Source organism: Lissotriton helveticus, chromosome 6 (genome assembly GCF_964261635.1).
Source record: "Lissotriton helveticus chromosome 6, aLisHel1.1, whole genome shotgun sequence".
NCBI lineage: Eukaryota > Metazoa > Chordata > Amphibia > Caudata > Salamandridae > Lissotriton > Lissotriton helveticus.
In genome coordinates this window covers 1130544365-1130559096 of record NC_136067.1, presented here as the reverse complement: position 1 = coordinate 1130559096, position 14732 = coordinate 1130544365, and the positions used below count along the sequence as shown (strand labels likewise).

At 44.7% G+C, this 14732-nt stretch overlaps 13 non-coding genes across 13 annotated transcripts; 8 read left to right on the top strand and 5 right to left on the bottom strand.

Moving 5' to 3' along the window:
- Positions 1-260: 260 nt before the first annotated feature.
- On the bottom strand, positions 261-333 carry TRNAR-ACG (transfer RNA arginine (anticodon ACG)). The gene has a single exon. It is a non-coding gene; the product is annotated as a tRNA-Arg (tRNA).
- A 718-nt stretch (positions 334-1051) lies between these two features.
- Positions 1052-1158, top strand: LOC144765347 (U6 spliceosomal RNA). Its single transcript, XR_013597348.1, has one exon. It is a non-coding gene; the product is annotated as a U6 spliceosomal RNA (small nuclear RNA).
- A 1807-nt stretch (positions 1159-2965) lies between these two features.
- On the top strand, positions 2966-3072 carry LOC144765302 (U6 spliceosomal RNA). The gene has a single exon (XR_013597305.1). It is a non-coding gene; the product is annotated as a U6 spliceosomal RNA (small nuclear RNA).
- A 1030-nt stretch (positions 3073-4102) lies between these two features.
- TRNAR-ACG (transfer RNA arginine (anticodon ACG)) lies at positions 4103-4175 on the bottom strand. The gene has a single exon. It is a non-coding gene; the product is annotated as a tRNA-Arg (tRNA).
- Positions 4176-4893: 718 nt separating this feature from the next.
- On the top strand, positions 4894-5000 carry LOC144765346 (U6 spliceosomal RNA). Its single transcript, XR_013597347.1, has one exon. It is a non-coding gene; the product is annotated as a U6 spliceosomal RNA (small nuclear RNA).
- Positions 5001-6020: 1020 nt separating this feature from the next.
- Positions 6021-6093, bottom strand: TRNAR-ACG (transfer RNA arginine (anticodon ACG)). Its single transcript has one exon. It is a non-coding gene; the product is annotated as a tRNA-Arg (tRNA).
- Positions 6094-6811: 718 nt separating this feature from the next.
- Positions 6812-6918, top strand: LOC144765344 (U6 spliceosomal RNA). Its single transcript, XR_013597345.1, has one exon. It is a non-coding gene; the product is annotated as a U6 spliceosomal RNA (small nuclear RNA).
- A 1807-nt stretch (positions 6919-8725) lies between these two features.
- On the top strand, positions 8726-8832 carry LOC144765301 (U6 spliceosomal RNA). Its single transcript, XR_013597304.1, has one exon. It is a non-coding gene; the product is annotated as a U6 spliceosomal RNA (small nuclear RNA).
- A 1020-nt stretch (positions 8833-9852) lies between these two features.
- Positions 9853-9925, bottom strand: TRNAR-ACG (transfer RNA arginine (anticodon ACG)). Its single transcript has one exon. It is a non-coding gene; the product is annotated as a tRNA-Arg (tRNA).
- A 718-nt stretch (positions 9926-10643) lies between these two features.
- On the top strand, positions 10644-10750 carry LOC144765343 (U6 spliceosomal RNA). Its single transcript, XR_013597344.1, has one exon. It is a non-coding gene; the product is annotated as a U6 spliceosomal RNA (small nuclear RNA).
- Positions 10751-12557: 1807 nt separating this feature from the next.
- Positions 12558-12664, top strand: LOC144765300 (U6 spliceosomal RNA). Its single transcript, XR_013597303.1, has one exon. It is a non-coding gene; the product is annotated as a U6 spliceosomal RNA (small nuclear RNA).
- Positions 12665-13684: 1020 nt separating this feature from the next.
- On the bottom strand, positions 13685-13757 carry TRNAR-ACG (transfer RNA arginine (anticodon ACG)). The gene has a single exon. It is a non-coding gene; the product is annotated as a tRNA-Arg (tRNA).
- A 718-nt stretch (positions 13758-14475) lies between these two features.
- On the top strand, positions 14476-14582 carry LOC144764943 (U6 spliceosomal RNA). Its single transcript, XR_013596966.1, has one exon. It is a non-coding gene; the product is annotated as a U6 spliceosomal RNA (small nuclear RNA).
- Positions 14583-14732: the final 150 nt, after the last annotated feature.

Genomic DNA, 14732 nt, shown 5'->3' with positions numbered 1-14732 from the left:
ACTTTTGTCAACAAGCTTTTTTTGTAGTTAAGAGAATCAGGGACCCTTGTTGAAATACAAAAGCACCACACCACGTGACGGCCATCACATAGAGTCCAGCAGCAAATGGGAAACGTTTAACTAGCCGTGGTCCTATTACTGCAGCTCTACCGTGGAACATCTGCTGGATGAGTCCTCCTGGAGAATATTGAACCTACAACAAGTCTGAGGTAAATAAGAATTCCACAGGAATATAATGAAACAGGGACCTACAACTCTTACGAGCCAGATAGGAGTCGAACCTACAATCTTATGATCCGTGGTCAGACGCGTTATCCATTGCGCCACTGGCCCTATGTAGACATACCCATCCTTTTGTCCTTAAGAGGGCTAGAAAGTGTGTGTGTGTGTGTGTGTGTGAAGGCACAAGGAAACCCATCTGACCTCCTGAAAGTCTGTTCTGTGAGGGTTACCTAAGTTGTACAAATGACTTTAGGAGAAGGAAGGACCTAAAATCTAGGCGAAATGGTCCTAGATCCAAGGAAATCTTTTAGATCAGGCTCAGTTTCTTAAATAGTCTGCATTAACATAATCATTTCCCGGTCTGTGTGGGGCTGAGCTTGTGAACTCCTTAGTAATTAGGCGGATACAACAAAAAGGGGTTTAATATTACAATACAGGTTAAAATTCAGACACCTTGTCGTAGGCTCACCTTGTCCGGGGACCCAGGCATGCTGCCTTTCCACTCTCAGAGCACTTCACCTAACCTACTGTGCAGCTGTTTCACCTTTAATATCACTGTTCCACAGGCAGCGTGATGTCACAATGCTCCTTGTCTGTAGCCCAAACCATGAGCCTTTGCAACCCTGACATAATCTACATACTTACGGTGTGTGAAGTCTTGGACCACAAATGCAGAGAAGAATAATAGATTGCTACTCTTCAGACATTTTTGCCCATTGGTTCAGATTTGAATGCTTACTGGCCATCTGAGCATCTCTGCCAGGCCACCCTATGTCTAGAGACTGTAGATTTAGAGAGTTTATAAACATTGTCAGTTCATCAATAAAGTGTGCTCGCTTCGGCAGCACATATACTAAAATTGGAACGATACAGAGAAGATTAGCATGGCCCTGGCGCAAGGATGACATGCAAATTCGTGAAGCGTTCCATATTTTAAACAGTTTTTAGGAGAGAAATCTTTTTTGTTTTCAGGACTAATTAAAATAATAAAGCAGTTTCCAGTCCTGTGTCATGTAATATGTATTTTTCAATTAGTCTCTCCTCAACATTTTTTATGTATTTGCCTTGCAGTAAAAAAGGTGCGCTCTATGTCCAGCTGCATTTAGCAAGGAAGCCTGCAGGACTTCTGGGACTTTTCTTTCTCTTTTTCAGCCTCCCTGTCATTATTCTTCACCATCCCTAAATCTATACTGCTACCAGTGATGAGTTGCTTTGTGGGAAGCAGGACAAAGAGAAGGGCAGGGCCTATGCAAATGATGGCCTCAGGGATGTCTGGGAGTCCCTTTCAGCAGTACTGTTAAAATCTGCCTTGCAACCAGATTGGTCGGTTAAGCTGAAAAACACCATGCCAGATTGGGCACCAGGTCTCTAGGCGCTTGGAAGACATATTGGGTCTACATCCCTCAGTTTCTGAGGTCCAAGAAATGTTCACCCTCCACCCTAATAGAGAGGTCTTGGCCGATCGTGGCCGATCGTGGCTGAGAGGGGAAAAAGGTAGCAGGGCAAGATGCTCATGGTTCTGCTTTAATAATGGACCAACTTCCTCTCTCTCCTTAGCTGTGCTTCTGCCTGGTTACTGGGGCTACCAGTTGTAAGCCTGCAGCCCACAAGGATCTGGTTTGTCCCTCTCACACATGTAAATGGGTAAGCATTCAATTGCACACACCTGCCTGCGTCCACAGACCCTTGCACACACACTTTTGTCAACAAGCTTTTTTTGTAGTTTAGAGAATCAGGGACCCATGTTGAAATACAAAAGCAGCACACCACGTGACGGGTATCACATAGAGTCCAGCAGCAAATGGGAAATGTTTAACTAGCCGTGGTCCTATTACTGCAGCTCTACCGTGGAACATCTGCTGGATGAGTCCTCCTGGAGAATATTGAACCTACAACAAGTCTGAGGTAAATAAGAATTCCACAGGAATATAATGAAACAGGGACCTACAACTCTTCCGAGCCAGATAGGAGTCAAACCTACAATCTTCTGATCCATGGTCAGATGCGTTATCCATTACGCCACTGGCCCTATGTAGACATACCCATCCTTTTGTCCTTAAGAGGGCTAGAAAGTGTGTGTGTGTGTGTGTGAAGGCACAAGGAAACCCATCTGACCTCCTGAAAGTCTGTTCTGTGAGGGTTTCCTAAGTTGTACAAAGGACTTTAGGAGAAGGAAGGACCTAAAATCTAGGCGAAATGGTCCTAGATCCAAGGAAATCTTTTAGATCAGGCTCAGTTTCTTAAATAGTCTGCATTAACATAATCAGTTCCCGGTCTGGGTGGGGCTGAGCTTGTGAACTCCTTAGTAATTAGGCGGATACAACAAAAAGGGGTTTAATATTACAATACAGGTTAAAATTCAGACACCTTGTCGTAGGCTCACCTTGTCCGGGGACCCAGGCATGCTGCCTTTCCACTCTCAGAGCACTTCACCTAACCTACTGTGCAGCTGTTTCACCTTTAATATCACTGTTCCACAGGCAGCGTGATGTCACAATGCTCCTTGTCTGTAGCCCAAACCATGAGCCTTTGCAACCCTGACATAATGTACATACTTACGGTGTGTGAAGTCTTGGACCACAAATGCAGTGAAGAATAATAGATTGCTACTCTTCAGACATTTTTGCCCATTGGTTCAGATTTGAATGCTTACTGGCCATCTGAGCATCTCTGCCAGGCCACCCTATGTCTAGAGACTGTAGATTTAGAGAGTTTATAAACATTGTCAGTTCATCAATAAAGTGTGCTCGCTTCGGCAGCACATATACTATAATTGGAACGATACAGAGAAGATTAGCATGGCCCCTGCGCAATGATGACACGCAAATTCGTGAAGCGTTCCATATTTTAAACAGTTTTTAGGAGAGAAATCTTTTTTGTTTTCAAGACTAATTAAAATGATAAAGCAGGTTCCAGTCCTGTGTCATGTAATATGTATTTTTCAATTAGTCTCTCCTCAACATTTTTAATGTATTTGCCTTGCAGTAAAAAAGGTGCGCTCTATGTCCAGCTGCATTTAGCAAGGAAGCCTGCAGGACTTCTGGGACTTTTCTTTCTCTTTTTCAGCCTCCCTGTCATTATTCTTCACCACCCCTAAATCTATACTGCTACCAGTGATGAGTTGCTTTGTGGGAAGCAGGACAAAGAGAAGGGCAGGGCCTATGCAAATGATGGCCTCAGGGATGTCTGGGAGTCCCTTTCAGCAGTACTGTTAAAATCTGCCTTGCAACCAGATTGGTCGGTTAAGCTGAAAAACACCATGCCAGATTGGGCACCAGGTCTCTAGGCGCTTGGAAGACATATTGGGTCTACATCCCTCAGTTTCTGAGGTCCAAGAAATGTTCACCCTCCACCCTAATAGAGAGATCGTGGCCGATCGTGGCCGATCGTGGCCGATCGTGGCTGAGAGGGGAAAAAGGTAGCAGGGCAAGATGCTCATGGTTCTGCTTTAATAATGGACCAACTTCCTCTCTCTCCTTAGCTGTGCTTCTGCCTGGCTACTGGGGCTACCAGTTGTAAGCCTGCAGCCCACAAGGAGCTGGTTTGTCCCTCTCACACATGTAAATGGGTAAGCATTCAATTGCACACACCTGCCTGCGTCCACAGACCCTTGCACACACACTTTTGTCAACAAGCTTTTTTTGTAGTTAAGAGAATCAGGGACCCTTGTTGAAATACAAAAGCACCACACCACGTGACGGCCATCACATAGAGTCCAGCAGCAAATGGGAAACGTTTAACTAGCCGTGGTCCTATTACTGCAGCTCTACCGTGGAACATCTGCTGGATGAGTCCTCCTGGAGAATATTGAACCTACAACAAGTCTGAGGTAAATAAGAATTCCACAGGAATATAATGAAACAGGGACCTACAACTCTTACGAGCCAGATAGGAGTCGAACCTACAATCTTATGATCCGTGGTCAGACGCGTTATCCATTGCGCCACTGGCCCTATGTAGACATACCCATCCTTTTGTCCTTAAGAGGGCTAGAAAGTGTGTGTGTGTGTGTGTGTGTGAAGGCACAAGGAAACCCATCTGACCTCCTGAAAGTCTGTTCTGTGAGGGTTACCTAAGTTGTACAAATGACTTTAGGAGAAGGAAGGACCTAAAATCTAGGCGAAATGGTCCTAGATCCAAGGAAATCTTTTAGATCAGGCTCAGTTTCTTAAATAGTCTGCATTAACATAATCATTTCCCGGTCTGTGTGGGGCTGAGCTTGTGAACTCCTTAGTAATTAGGCGGATACAACAAAAAGGGGTTTAATATTACAATACAGGTTAAAATTCAGACACCTTGTCGTAGGCTCACCTTGTCCGGGGACCCAGGCATGCTGCCTTTCCACTCTCAGAGCACTTCACCTAACCTACTGTGCAGCTGTTTCACCTTTAATATCACTGTTCCACAGGCAGCGTGATGTCACAATGCTCCTTGTCTGTAGCCCAAACCATGAGCCTTTGCAACCCTGACATAATCTACATACTTACGGTGTGTGAAGTCTTGGACCACAAATGCAGAGAAGAATAATAGATTGCTACTCTTCAGACATTTTTGCCCATTGGTTCAGATTTGAATGCTTACTGGCCATCTGAGCATCTCTGCCAGGCCACCCTATGTCTAGAGACTGTAGATTTAGAGAGTTTATAAACATTGTCAGTTCATCAATAAAGTGTGCTCGCTTCGGCAGCACATATACTAAAATTGGAACGATACAGAGAAGATTAGCATGGCCCTGGCGCAAGGATGACATGCAAATTCGTGAAGCGTTCCATATTTTAAACAGTTTTTAGGAGAGAAATCTTTTTTGTTTTCAGGACTAATTAAAATAATAAAGCAGTTTCCAGTCCTGTGTCATGTAATATGTATTTTTCAATTAGTCTCTCCTCAACATTTTTTATGTATTTGCCTTGCAGTAAAAAAGGTGCGCTCTATGTCCAGCTGCATTTAGCAAGGAAGCCTGCAGGACTTCTGGGACTTTTCTTTCTCTTTTTCAGCCTCCCTGTCATTATTCTTCACCATCCCTAAATCTATACTGCTACCAGTGATGAGTTGCTTTGTGGGAAGCAGGACAAAGAGAAGGGCAGGGCCTATGCAAATGATGGCCTCAGGGATGTCTGGGAGTCCCTTTCAGCAGTACTGTTAAAATCTGCCTTGCAACCAGATTGGTCGGTTAAGCTGAAAAACACCATGCCAGATTGGGCACCAGGTCTCTAGGCGCTTGGAAGACATATTGGGTCTACATCCCTCAGTTTCTGAGGTCCAAGAAATGTTCACCCTCCACCCTAATAGAGAGGTCTTGGCCGATCGTGGCCGATCGTGGCTGAGAGGGGAAAAAGGTAGCAGGGCAAGATGCTCATGGTTCTGCTTTAATAATGGACCAACTTCCTCTCTCTCCTTAGCTGTGCTTCTGCCTGGTTACTGGGGCTACCAGTTGTAAGCCTGCAGCCCACAAGGATCTGGTTTGTCCCTCTCACACATGTAAATGGGTAAGCATTCAATTGCACACACCTGCCTGCGTCCACAGACCCTTGCACACACACTTTTGTCAACAAGCTTTTTTTGTAGTTAAGAGAATCAGGGACCCTTGTTGAAATACAAAAGCACCACACCACGTGACGGCCATCACATAGAGTCCAGCAGCAAATGGGAAACGTTTAACTAGCCGTGGTCCTATTACTGCAGCTCTACCGTGGAACATCTGCTGGATGAGTCCTCCTGGAGAATATTGAACCTACAACAAGTCTGAGGTAAATAAGAATTCCACAGGAATATAATGAAACAGGGACCTACAACTCTTACGAGCCAGATAGGAGTCGAACCTACAATCTTATGATCCGTGGTCAGACGCGTTATCCATTGCGCCACTGGCCCTATGTAGACATACCCATCCTTTTGTCCTTAAGAGGGCTAGAAAGTGTGTGTGTGTGTGTGTGTGTGAAGGCACAAGGAAACCCATCTGACCTCCTGAAAGTCTGTTCTGTGAGGGTTACCTAAGTTGTACAAATGACTTTAGGAGAAGGAAGGACCTAAAATCTAGGCGAAATGGTCCTAGATCCAAGGAAATCTTTTAGATCAGGCTCAGTTTCTTAAATAGTCTGCATTAACATAATCATTTCCCGGTCTGTGTGGGGCTGAGCTTGTGAACTCCTTAGTAATTAGGCGGATACAACAAAAAGGGGTTTAATATTACAATACAGGTTAAAATTCAGACACCTTGTCGTAGGCTCACCTTGTCCGGGGACCCAGGCATGCTGCCTTTCCACTCTCAGAGCACTTCACCTAACCTACTGTGCAGCTGTTTCACCTTTAATATCACTGTTCCACAGGCAGCGTGATGTCACAATGCTCCTTGTCTGTAGCCCAAACCATGAGCCTTTGCAACCCTGACATAATCTACATACTTACGGTGTGTGAAGTCTTGGACCACAAATGCAGAGAAGAATAATAGATTGCTACTCTTCAGACATTTTTGCCCATTGGTTCAGATTTGAATGCTTACTGGCCATCTGAGCATCTCTGCCAGGCCACCCTATGTCTAGAGACTGTAGATTTAGAGAGTTTATAAACATTGTCAGTTCATCAATAAAGTGTGCTCGCTTCGGCAGCACATATACTAAAATTGGAACGATACAGAGAAGATTAGCATGGCCCTGGCGCAAGGATGACATGCAAATTCGTGAAGCGTTCCATATTTTAAACAGTTTTTAGGAGAGAAATCTTTTTTGTTTTCAGGACTAATTAAAATAATAAAGCAGTTTCCAGTCCTGTGTCATGTAATATGTATTTTTCAATTAGTCTCTCCTCAACATTTTTTATGTATTTGCCTTGCAGTAAAAAAGGTGCGCTCTATGTCCAGCTGCATTTAGCAAGGAAGCCTGCAGGACTTCTGGGACTTTTCTTTCTCTTTTTCAGCCTCCCTGTCATTATTCTTCACCATCCCTAAATCTATACTGCTACCAGTGATGAGTTGCTTTGTGGGAAGCAGGACAAAGAGAAGGGCAGGGCCTATGCAAATGATGGCCTCAGGGATGTCTGGGAGTCCCTTTCAGCAGTACTGTTAAAATCTGCCTTGCAACCAGATTGGTCGGTTAAGCTGAAAAACACCATGCCAGATTGGGCACCAGGTCTCTAGGCGCTTGGAAGACATATTGGGTCTACATCCCTCAGTTTCTGAGGTCCAAGAAATGTTCACCCTCCACCCTAATAGAGAGGTCTTGGCCGATCGTGGCCGATCGTGGCTGAGAGGGGAAAAAGGTAGCAGGGCAAGATGCTCATGGTTCTGCTTTAATAATGGACCAACTTCCTCTCTCTCCTTAGCTGTGCTTCTGCCTGGTTACTGGGGCTACCAGTTGTAAGCCTGCAGCCCACAAGGATCTGGTTTGTCCCTCTCACACATGTAAATGGGTAAGCATTCAATTGCACACACCTGCCTGCGTCCACAGACCCTTGCACACACACTTTTGTCAACAAGCTTTTTTTGTAGTTTAGAGAATCAGGGACCCATGTTGAAATACAAAAGCAGCACACCACGTGACGGGTATCACATAGAGTCCAGCAGCAAATGGGAAATGTTTAACTAGCCGTGGTCCTATTACTGCAGCTCTACCGTGGAACATCTGCTGGATGAGTCCTCCTGGAGAATATTGAACCTACAACAAGTCTGAGGTAAATAAGAATTCCACAGGAATATAATGAAACAGGGACCTACAACTCTTCCGAGCCAGATAGGAGTCAAACCTACAATCTTCTGATCCATGGTCAGATGCGTTATCCATTACGCCACTGGCCCTATGTAGACATACCCATCCTTTTGTCCTTAAGAGGGCTAGAAAGTGTGTGTGTGTGTGTGTGAAGGCACAAGGAAACCCATCTGACCTCCTGAAAGTCTGTTCTGTGAGGGTTTCCTAAGTTGTACAAAGGACTTTAGGAGAAGGAAGGACCTAAAATCTAGGCGAAATGGTCCTAGATCCAAGGAAATCTTTTAGATCAGGCTCAGTTTCTTAAATAGTCTGCATTAACATAATCAGTTCCCGGTCTGGGTGGGGCTGAGCTTGTGAACTCCTTAGTAATTAGGCGGATACAACAAAAAGGGGTTTAATATTACAATACAGGTTAAAATTCAGACACCTTGTCGTAGGCTCACCTTGTCCGGGGACCCAGGCATGCTGCCTTTCCACTCTCAGAGCACTTCACCTAACCTACTGTGCAGCTGTTTCACCTTTAATATCACTGTTCCACAGGCAGCGTGATGTCACAATGCTCCTTGTCTGTAGCCCAAACCATGAGCCTTTGCAACCCTGACATAATGTACATACTTACGGTGTGTGAAGTCTTGGACCACAAATGCAGTGAAGAATAATAGATTGCTACTCTTCAGACATTTTTGCCCATTGGTTCAGATTTGAATGCTTACTGGCCATCTGAGCATCTCTGCCAGGCCACCCTATGTCTAGAGACTGTAGATTTAGAGAGTTTATAAACATTGTCAGTTCATCAATAAAGTGTGCTCGCTTCGGCAGCACATATACTATAATTGGAACGATACAGAGAAGATTAGCATGGCCCCTGCGCAATGATGACACGCAAATTCGTGAAGCGTTCCATATTTTAAACAGTTTTTAGGAGAGAAATCTTTTTTGTTTTCAAGACTAATTAAAATGATAAAGCAGGTTCCAGTCCTGTGTCATGTAATATGTATTTTTCAATTAGTCTCTCCTCAACATTTTTAATGTATTTGCCTTGCAGTAAAAAAGGTGCGCTCTATGTCCAGCTGCATTTAGCAAGGAAGCCTGCAGGACTTCTGGGACTTTTCTTTCTCTTTTTCAGCCTCCCTGTCATTATTCTTCACCACCCCTAAATCTATACTGCTACCAGTGATGAGTTGCTTTGTGGGAAGCAGGACAAAGAGAAGGGCAGGGCCTATGCAAATGATGGCCTCAGGGATGTCTGGGAGTCCCTTTCAGCAGTACTGTTAAAATCTGCCTTGCAACCAGATTGGTCGGTTAAGCTGAAAAACACCATGCCAGATTGGGCACCAGGTCTCTAGGCGCTTGGAAGACATATTGGGTCTACATCCCTCAGTTTCTGAGGTCCAAGAAATGTTCACCCTCCACCCTAATAGAGAGATCGTGGCCGATCGTGGCCGATCGTGGCTGAGAGGGGAAAAAGGTAGCAGGGCAAGATGCTCATGGTTCTGCTTTAATAATGGACCAACTTCCTCTCTCTCCTTAGCTGTGCTTCTGCCTGGCTACTGGGGCTACCAGTTGTAAGCCTGCAGCCCACAAGGAGCTGGTTTGTCCCTCTCACACATGTAAATGGGTAAGCATTCAATTGCACACACCTGCCTGCGTCCACAGACCCTTGCACACACACTTTTGTCAACAAGCTTTTTTTGTAGTTAAGAGAATCAGGGACCCTTGTTGAAATACAAAAGCACCACACCACGTGACGGCCATCACATAGAGTCCAGCAGCAAATGGGAAACGTTTGACTAGCCGTGGTCCTATTACTGCAGCTCTACCGTGGAACATCTGCTGGATGAGTCCTCCTGGAGAATATTGAACCTACAACAAGTCTGAGGTAAATAAGAATTCCACAGGAATATAATGAAACAGGGACCTACAACTCTTACGAGCCAGATAGGAGTCGAACCTACAATCTTATGATCCGTGGTCAGACGCGTTATCCATTGCGCCACTGGCCCTATGTAGACATACCCATCCTTTTGTCCTTAAGAGGGCTAGAAAGTGTGTGTGTGTGTGTGTGTGTGAAGGCACAAGGAAACCCATCTGACCTCCTGAAAGTCTGTTCTGTGAGGATTACCTAAGTTGTACAAATGACTTTAGGAGAAGGAAGGACCTAAAATCTAGGCGAAATGGTCCTAGATCCAAGGAAATCTTTTAGATCAGGCTCAGTTTCTTAAATAGTCTGCATTAACATAATCATTTCCCGGTCTGTGTGGGGCTGAGCTTGTGAACTCCTTAGTAATTAGGTGGATACAACAAAAAGGGGTTTAATATTACAATACAGGTTAAAATTCAGACACCTTGTCGTAGGCTCACCTTGTCCGGGGACCCAGGCATGCTGCCTTTCCACTCTCAGAGCACTTCACCTAACCTACTGTGCAGCTGTTTCACCTTTAATATCACTGTTCCACAGGCAGCGTGATGTCACAATGCTCCTTGTCTGTAGCCCAAACCATGAGCCTTTGCAACCCTGACATAATCTACATACTTACGGTGTGTGAAGTCTTGGACCACAAATGCAGAGAAGAATAATAGATTGCTACTCTTCAGACATTTTTGCCCATTGGTTCAGATTTGAATGCTTACTGGCCATCTGAGCATCTCTGCCAGGCCACCCTATGTCTAGAGACTGTAGATTTAGAGAGTTTATAAACATTGTCAGTTCATCAATAAAGTGTGCTCGCTTCGGCAGCACATATACTAAAATTGGAACGATACAGAGAAGATTAGCATGGCCCTGGCGCAAGGATGACATGCAAATTCGTGAAGCGTTCCATATTTTAAACAGTTTTTAGGAGAGAAATCTTTTTTGTTTTCAGGACTAATTAAAATAATAAAGCAGTTTCCAGTCCTGTGTCATGTAATATGTATTTTTCAATTAGTCTCTCCTCAACATTTTTTATGTATTTGCCTTGCAGTAAAAAAGGTGCGCTCTATGTCCAGCTGCATTTAGCAAGGAAGCCTGCAGGACTTCTGGGACTTTTCTTTCTCTTTTTCAGCCTCCCTGTCATTATTCTTCACCATCCCTAAATCTATACTGCTACCAGTGATGAGTTGCTTTGTGGGAAGCAGGACAAAGACAAGGGCAGGGCCTATGCAAATGATGGCCTCAGGGATGTCTGGGAGTCCCTTTCAGCAGTACTGTTAAAATCTGCCTTGCAACCAGATTGGTCGGTTAAGCTGAAAAACACCATGCCAGATTGGGCACCAGGTCTCTAGGCGCTTGGAAGACATATTGGGTCTACATCCCTCAGTTTCTGAGGTCCAAGAAATGTTCACCCTCCACCCTAATAGAGAGATCGTGGCCGATCGTGGCCGATCGTGGCTGAGAGGGGAAAAAGGTAGCAGGGCAAGATGCTCATGGTTCTGCTTTAATAATGGACCAACTTCCTCTCTCTCCTTAGCTGTGCTTCTGCCTGGTTACTGGGGCTACCAGTTGTAAGCCTGCAGCCCACAAGGATCTGGTTTGTCCCTCTCACACATGTAAATGGGTAAGCATTCAATTGCACACACCTGCCTGCGTCCACAGACCCTTGCACACACACTTTTGTCAACAAGCTTTTTTTGTAGTTTAGAGAATCAGGGACCCATGTTGAAATACAAAAGCAGCACACCACGTGACGGGTATCACATAGAGTCCAGCAGCAAATGGGAAATGTTTAACTAGCCGTGGTCCTATTACTGCAGCTCTACCGTGGAACATCTGCTGGATGAGTCCTCCTGGAGAATATTGAACCTACAACAAGTCTGAGGTAAATAAGAATTCCACAGGAATATAATGAAACAGGGACCTACAACTCTTCCGAGCCAGATAGGAGTCAAACCTACAATCTTCTGATCCATGGTCAGATGCGTTATCCATTACGCCACTGGCCCTATGTAGACATACCCATCCTTTTGTCCTTAAGAGGGCTAGAAAGTGTGTGTGTGTGTGTGTGAAGGCACAAGGAAACCCATCTGACCTCCTGAAAGTCTGTTCTGTGAGGGTTTCCTAAGTTGTACAAAGGACTTTAGGAGAAGGAAGGACCTAAAATCTAGGCGAAATGGTCCTAGATCCAAGGAAATCTTTTAGATCAGGCTCAGTTTCTTAAATAGTCTGCATTAACATAATCAGTTCCCGGTCTGGGTGGGGCTGAGCTTGTGAACTCCTTAGTAATTAGGCGGATACAACAAAAAGGGGTTTAATATTACAATACAGGTTAAAATTCAGACACCTTGTCGTAGGCTCACCTTGTCCGGGGACCCAGGCATGCTGCCTTTCCACTCTCAGAGCACTTCACCTAACCTACTGTGCAGCTGTTTCACCTTTAATATCACTGTTCCACAGGCAGCGTGATGTCACAATGCTCCTTGTCTGTAGCCCAAACCATGAGCCTTTGCAACCCTGACATAATGTACATACTTACGGTGTGTGAAGTCTTGGACCACAAATGCAGTGAAGAATAATAGATTGCTACTCTTCAGACATTTTTGCCCATTGGTTCAGATTTGAATGCTTACTGGCCATCTGAGCATCTCTGCCAGGCCACCCTATGTCTAGAGACTGTAGATTTAGAGAGTTTATAAACATTGTCAGTTCATCAATAAAGTGTGCTCGCTTCGGCAGCACATATACTATAATTGGAACGATACAGAGAAGATTAGCATGGCCCCTGCGCAATGATGACACGCAAATTCGTGAAGCGTTCCATATTTTAAACAGTTTTTAGGAGAGAAATCTTTTTTGTTTTCAAGACTAATTAAAATGATAAAGCAGGTTCCAGTCCTGTGTCATGTAATATGTATTTTTCAATTAGTCTCTCCTCAACATTTTTAATGTATTTGCCTTGCAGTAAAAAAGGTGCGCTCTATGTCCAGCTGCATTTAGCAAGGAAGCCTGCAGGACTTCTGGGACTTTTCTTTCTCTTTTTCAGCCTCCCTGTCATTATTCTTCACCACCCCTAAATCTATACTGCTACCAGTGATGAGTTGCTTTGTGGGAAGCAGGACAAAGAGAAGGGCAGGGCCTATGCAAATGATGGCCTCAGGGATGTCTGGGAGTCCCTTTCAGCAGTACTGTTAAAATCTGCCTTGCAACCAGATTGGTCGGTTAAGCTGAAAAACACCATGCCAGATTGGGCACCAGGTCTCTAGGCGCTTGGAAGACATATTGGGTCTACATCCCTCAGTTTCTGAGGTCCAAGAAATGTTCACCCTCCACCCTAATAGAGAGGTCTTGGCCGATCGTGGCCGATCGTGGCTGAGAGGGGAAAAAGGTAGCAGGGCAAGATGCTCATGGTTCTGCTTTAATAATGGACCAACTTCCTCTCTCTCCTTAGCTGTGCTTCTGCCTGGCTACTGGGGCTACCAGTTGTAAGCCTGCAGCCCACAAGGAGCTGGTTTGTCCCTCTCACACATGTAAATGGGTAAGCATTCAATTGCACACACCTGCCTGCGTCCACAGACCCTTGCACACACACTTTTGTCAACAAGCTTTTTTTGTAGTTAAGAGAATCAGGGACCCTTGTTGAAATACAAAAGCACCACACCACGTGACGGCCATCACATAGAGTCCAGCAGCAAATGGGAAACGTTTAACTAGCCGTGGTCCTATTACTGCAGCTCTACCGTGGAACATCTGCTGGATGAGTCCTCCTGGAGAATATTGAACCTACAACAAGTCTGAGGTAAATAAGAATTCCACAGGAATATAATGAAACAGGGACCTACAACTCTTACGAGCCAGATAGGAGTCGAACCTACAATCTTATGATCCGTGGTCAGACGCGTTATCCATTGCGCCACTGGCCCTATGTAGACATACCCATCCTTTTGTCCTTAAGAGGGCTAGAAAGTGTGTGTGTGTGTGTGTGTGTGAAGGCACAAGGAAACCCATCTGACCTCCTGAAAGTCTGTTCTGTGAGGGTTACCTAAGTTGTACAAATGACTTTAGGAGAAGGAAGGACCTAAAATCTAGGCGAAATGGTCCTAGATCCAAGGAAATCTTTTAGATCAGGCTCAGTTTCTTAAATAGTCTGCATTAACATAATCATTTCCCGGTCTGTGTGGGGCTGAGCTTGTGAACTCCTTAGTAATTAGGCGGATACAACAAAAAGGGGTTTAATATTACAATACAGGTTAAAATTCAGACACCTTGTCGTAGGCTCACCTTGTCCGGGGACCCAGGCATGCTGCCTTTCCACTCTCAGAGCACTTCACCTAACCTACTGTGCAGCTGTTTCACCTTTAATATCACTGTTCCACAGGCAGCGTGATGTCACAATGCTCCTTGTCTGTAGCCCAAACCATGAGCCTTTGCAACCCTGACATAATCTACATACTTACGGTGTGTGAAGTCTTGGACCACAAATGCAGTGAAGAATAATAGATTGCTACTCTTCAGACATTTTTGCCCATTGGTTCAGATTTGAATGCTTACTGGCCATCTGAGCATCTCTGCCAGGCCACCCTATGTCTAGAGACTGTAGATTTAGAGAGTTTATAAACATTGTCAGTTCATCAATAAAGTGTGCTCGCTTCGGCAGCACATATACTAAAATTGGAACGATACAGAGAAGATTAGCATGGCCCCTGCGCAAGGATGACACGCAAATTCGTGAAGCGTTCCATATTTTAAACAGTTTTTAGGAGAGAAATCTTTTTTGTTTTCAAGACTAATTAAAATAATAAAGCAGGTTCCAGTCCTGTGTCATGTAATATGTATTTTTCAATTAGTCTCTCCTCAACATTTTTAATGTATTTGCCTTGCAGTAAAAAAGGTGCGCT